The sequence below is a fragment of the Argentina silus genome (genome assembly GCF_951799395.1).
Source record: "Argentina silus genome assembly, chromosome: 8".
Taxonomy (NCBI): Eukaryota; Metazoa; Chordata; class Actinopteri; order Argentiniformes; family Argentinidae; genus Argentina; species Argentina silus.
Genome location: NC_139662.1, coordinates 3,620,443 through 3,626,442, shown reverse-complemented (window position 1 = coordinate 3,626,442; position 6,000 = coordinate 3,620,443).

Sequence of the window (6,000 nt, the reverse complement as noted above, 5' to 3'; positions counted from 1 at the left end):
ATTTAAGGAAATAATGTTAATTAAGTAAGCATTTTTGTAAATGAATGTCAAGTTATGAACCCTCTCAGTAAGCAAGGTCCTATTTTGCATTAGTTCTTCTCATAATTTGTAGGACACAGTTAATGTTTCGAAAGGTGTTCATTCGATACAATTTACGCAATGTGTCATTAGATAAGTGAATGACTTATACTAGTACATTTTTGTCACACACACACACACACACACAAATCAATTGAGTGTAGAGGCCAAGTAGAGTCACTCTAAGGTTGAAACAGAGTGAGGGGCTTGTTCTCAGTGACCAGTGTTAGGCCCTGCAGCTAGTGGATTAGCCCACCCCTGTCTTTAATTACAGCTAAGGAGGCAGGCACACACACACACACACACACACACACACACACACACACACACACACACACACTTTACTGGTTTTAATATGTGAACATTAAGAAATATCTTCTCAAGGCAAATTGTATTTTTATGATGTGCTCAAATATAATATTAGGCTATGTTTGGGCTCTTCTGTGTGTGTATTGAAGTTTAAGCTGCTACCATCTTTATCCTACAGTGATCTTAGTCATTATTTCAGAGGTTAGTCTGCTCTAAAGGATTTATAGAGTCATTTGTGATTTAAAAAATCACCACTCTACCCATCAACTATTTGTTATTAACTTTAGTGTAGTGGCAAAATTCTCATGTAAGTTGATATTTGAAATGGAATGCCACTCAAATCTAAATTCAACATTGGTGACTTTTGTGTGCATGAGGACCTGTTTCCGTGCCACCAAACTGCATGCCTGCATGACATGGAAAGTTCAGGTTTCTTAGTCCCCTGTGTCACATGTCCCTCTCTAGATTAACAACATGCATGGACGTGACCTGAGGCACTCCAAATGCAGGAGTGTCATTGGCTCCTGTGTCAGTTCCACATACACAGAAACAAATGACTATACAACCCAATATGTGGATGAAGCAAGGCAATGTCGGTCAACCCTCTCGACAATAGATACTTGTTTTCCTTCCCTCTCAGCTACAAGTATTATTTTGGCTGCAAGTGAGAATACAAAAAATAGAGAGACATTTTGTGAAAGAAAGTATTTGCCTTCTCCCTGTCTAAATGAAAAAAATAATAATCATGAAATATTATTATGAGTCTGAATGTTTTATTTTTTTTGTATCCCTGCATTGGAGGACAAAATGTTATTTTTATTAATAAAAAAAGACTACAAGATATACAAAACAAACATCATATTGAAACACAACAAAACGGTTCCCCTGCCCCTTATCCTTTACCCCCTGAGAGAAACTCACAAAACCCAATGTAAATTGCAACTAACTATCCAACTCCTTTCTCATGCTTTTTATTTTGGAAGTGTAAAGCTGTGGACCAACCTGTGAAGCCGCCTTAGAATTACTCTTACCACTTTAGAGCAGTAAATCTAATGTGTCATGAGTAAATCTAAGTTGTGTGAGTGATCCCTGATGTGAGGCTGTTGTGAGCTGTAGTGCTGCGTCAGTGACTGTGAGTATGGAACCCCGCCACAGGGTTTAACCTCTCCACATTGATCCCCAGCCTGCTTGGGGCTACCGCTTAATTCTCCAATTTTCAGCTGTTAGAGATAGAATTGGAATAATAAACAGCTGAACCCCCCAGCAATAATCCCACTGACACCTAGCCCCCCCCCCACCCGTCCCCCGTCCCCTCCTCCACCACCCAGCCCTCTTCAGGGCAACTGGGGCTGGGGTAGGGTTTCTCTCTTCCCTAATCTCTACCAAAGCACTAGCACTCGCCCCACCACTCTAATGAAATCATATCACTCAATCTTACAAGCCTGGAACTGATTATCACCCACCACACACATACACACTCACACACACACACACACCCACCCACCACACACATACACACTCACACACACATTCATGCGCACAAGCATTCACATTCACACACATGCACACACATGCACATGCACGCCCATGCGCATGCACGCACACACACACACACACACACACACACACACACACACACACACACACACACACACACACACACACACACACACACACACACACACACACACAGACACACACACACCGTTTTGGTGGAGCAGTTTGCGAGATACTATTGTTTCCATACAATGATAGCCTGAAGATTGGAATGTGGCCAAATGGGAGTCAAACAGTCAAACCAATGATATTGGTGTTGATATTTGAAAAAACTACATTTTGCTAAATTAGTTTCATACCCCTAACTCCCTGACACCTCTATGGTTAAATATCAATAAAGTATCACTGATCACTGAGATGATTTTCAAGTCTTGCTGATTTCCAAGTGTTCAGATAATATGTTTTAGTATGATTGTTTCGACCGTATATTTATTGTCAGATATACTAATGTAAAACCAGGTAAGTAATAAGTCATGATTAGAGCTGATTAGTATGATACTTAGTTTGTTTTGTCATATTATAATTACACACTGATTACACAGTGGATAGCCTCTGGCTTTAGCATGGTTAATTGTGAGCTGTGGTAGTTGGTTAGGTGTCATTCTCTCTCAGTTACCGAACGCACTTTAATAATAGGTGTCTCTTATGCAGGGACAGTAGTGGAAGTAAGCAGTGCATTATTCTAGCTACCTACCACCCCCCTTCCTGTTCTCTTTTCTGCTCAGCTATTGTGTCTGTAGGCAAAAAGGCCATTCATACCAGACCTACCTGTACATTATTGGCCAACCACAGCTTTTCCATTCCATCTGATATGACAAAACCATAACCTCGCACTACACATATTGTTTTGCTTACCTAATCACCCTTCATGATCCATAACTACGGTGCAAGCAAGTTTTCATTTAACCAAATTACATATTTCCCTGATTCATCAAATCAGCGTGATTAAAACAGCTGACCCGCTTATACACGGAGGACCAGCCAACCTGCTGAACAGAGGTGTTGACATGCCCTGGAGGAGGAGGTCAAACCATAGTGTGTTGACCTGTAGCCCGTATCTATACAAGGGCAATTGTCAGCCGGCCACAGCCTTTTGTTGGCGTGTCATATCTCTCCATTAACTGAAACCATCCAAACCAGTTGTGGTAGCGATAACCTGTCCCTCTCATGTCTTGAGAATGACTCATGTGAGTTTCAGCTCTCACTATTGGACATACTCTTGCACATGCAGGGTCTCTGGAGTGATTTTTTAGACTGACACCTGTCAAACTCACTCACATGACAGTGGGGCTGGTCTCTGCAGGAATCTCTCTCTCTCTCTCTCTCTCTCCCTCTCTGTCTGTCTGTCTGTCTTTAGTCCGTCTCTTGTCCCTGGGCTGTGAAGTAGCCTAGGCCTCCTTTGTGCTCCAGTAGTGCTGGGCTCAGCATGCTGCCTGTCCAGACTGCTGCCTCAGCACTAATAAGGCAATAGAGTGATAGAGCGGCAGAGCTCTCTGTTTTCAACATCCTCACAAAACCACACCTATCCCCCCCGTAGAGACACGAAAGGCGTTCAATTAAGAGTCAGCTAGCAGAGAAAACATAGCCGGCGTACTGGAGAGGAGTTAAATAGTGCTTTTTTTTTTTTTTTTGACATTCTCAGTACACAAGCGTCCTGTTTGGCTGGTAATGACTGTAATGGGCTTTAGTGAAGAGGAAGATAAGTTAGATTCTAATGGCTAAAGAATCATCATTCATTTTTTGTCCTACATCCCAATTTGAGCTGCCGACCACTGGTGCATCTCCAAAAATAACTTGTGAAGTGAACAAAAAATGTGCTTAACTTGGAGAATATATATTTGTGTGAAATTCTGATTAGAAATTTGCATTTGAATATGATAAGAAAGCCACTTCACAGGAACATAGAGTCCCTGTGCTGAGAACAAACCATTTCCACATGAAACCACATGACCGAGTGTGTAATGCTGAGATGCTCCGGACACCAAACATACGATAGCGCAGTCTATTTTGAGCCGGGCCACTCACACTACGTGCTTGTTTGTATAGGTATGTGTGTTAGTGTGTAAGCGGGAGATAAATTGTGTGGTAACACGGGTGTGGATGTGTGAGAAGAGTTTAGTATCCGTGTAACAGGAGGAGTTGGCCGGGCCATGTGGCCCTCGTTGTGGGGCTAAAAACAGCGTCACAGCTGTGAGAGGGGACAGGGATAGGGGCTGCACCAGCCTTAGAAATCTGCCCAGAAGGAGAGGAGCCACTGCCAAGAAGGCCACCATGAAACTGGCCCAGCACCTGACCAAGGGATGTAGTGCTGGAACAACTTCTGTCTGACAGAGAACCCACGTCATGAACATATCATCCATCTAACATTTTGTCCTCCCCTTTCTTACTGTAATGTTCCAACTAGAAATAGAAATGCCTTGAGAACATTACAGCGTTTAAATTGATCTTTTGAATTTACTGTAGCAATTGGACTACTGTACTCAATAAGAGATTGGTTTAAAGAGATTGACATTCCATTAAAACTGTGATGTTTCATGTCAGATGGCTTTCATGACTAATGGGATATTTGTGAGTTGATTACATGTACTGCGTCATACCTGTGGAATAAAGCAGAACATTTTTTGAGGTGAGATAATACAATTATTTGAGGTGAGATTTAATTTAAAATAAAAAGAGACATGAACTGTGGGGAGTAACGAAATATGTGTAATCACCTCAGTCTTTAACCACTCTTTTTAAATTCTCCTGGGGCCAAGTTCTCCAATCAACAGCTTCCCTATCCCTCCTCTACTCTATTCTCACCTTCCCTCTCTCCCCTTCTCTATATGGGACCAGGCTATAGAATGCAAGCCTCTCTCAAAACATGATTGGTCAGCTCCCCCCACCCCACTGCCGTCTCATTCTCCCTCCTTAAATACTTTTAACATAAAGAGAGAGAGGGAGGGGAGGGAGAGGGGGATGGGAGCGGTGGGGGAGGGGAAATGTGTGCGCTCTGTTGTCACTGGCAGGGAGGGGGAGAGAGAGAGGGAGGGAGAGAGAGAGAGAGAGAGAGAGAGAGAGAGAGTTGAGTTTTGTCCCATATGTGGAAAGAAAGCATAGCACTGCACACACAGTCCTGTCTGCTCCAGGGATTATCTTACTGCGTTCAGATTTGTTTGAGGACATGCAGGCATGAGTAGGTAAGGCAGTTCCTCTTCTCTGCATCCCTGTGTTTATGTTTATGTTTATGTTCGATCATAGGTGGCGGTAGGCTGCTGTTTGACTTGGCTCCTCTCTAAAGTTGTAAATGACTGGAGAACAGCACAGTGCTGCTTCTCTCTGGCCACTGGCCACTACATTCCCCGCTCTCAACACCGCTCTCAACACCGCTCTTAGGCTCTCTGTGTTGTTGCAGTGCCCTCTCTTTACCACCTCTCTCTTTCTCTCTCTGTAAATCTTTTTCAATACCTGAAAAAAGACATTTACTTTTTAATTTTTTAATCAATGCAAAGCAATTGCCTATTTTTTTGTAATTTCAGTGACTGGTATGAAAGTCTGAGTGTCATATTGAGTGTGAGTGTCAGTTAGAAGTAGAACCAGCTCAACCCTCTCTAGTCTGAAGTCTTGTACAGCCTGTTGGTTTCTAGGGATAGCCGTGTGGTCATTGCATAATTTCAGTTCCATATGAATGGATGAAATGGATAGACTACTGTAAATTGCTGTAGAAAGTTTTATGAAAAATGCTACAATACGCTGTCCACATTTGTTTTTATATGTATTCATATTGTTTTAGTTTAGAGTTTTTAGTGTCATTGTTTTTTTATTTAAAAAATAATAACACCCTCTTATCATTTAATGCCATTAGAGGCATGTCTATATTTAAAGTACAATTATCAATCCAATATTTGATTTTTACAGTCAAAATAATAAATGTATTTTAACTGCATGTGAAAGTCATACTTATTTATAATCATGTTATCTTTGAATATTTGCATGGCTTGAGTCATTACATCATATGAATGGCAGGATTATGTAATATATTGTCAGAATTGTATGAGCTCTCATTACCCTGGGATC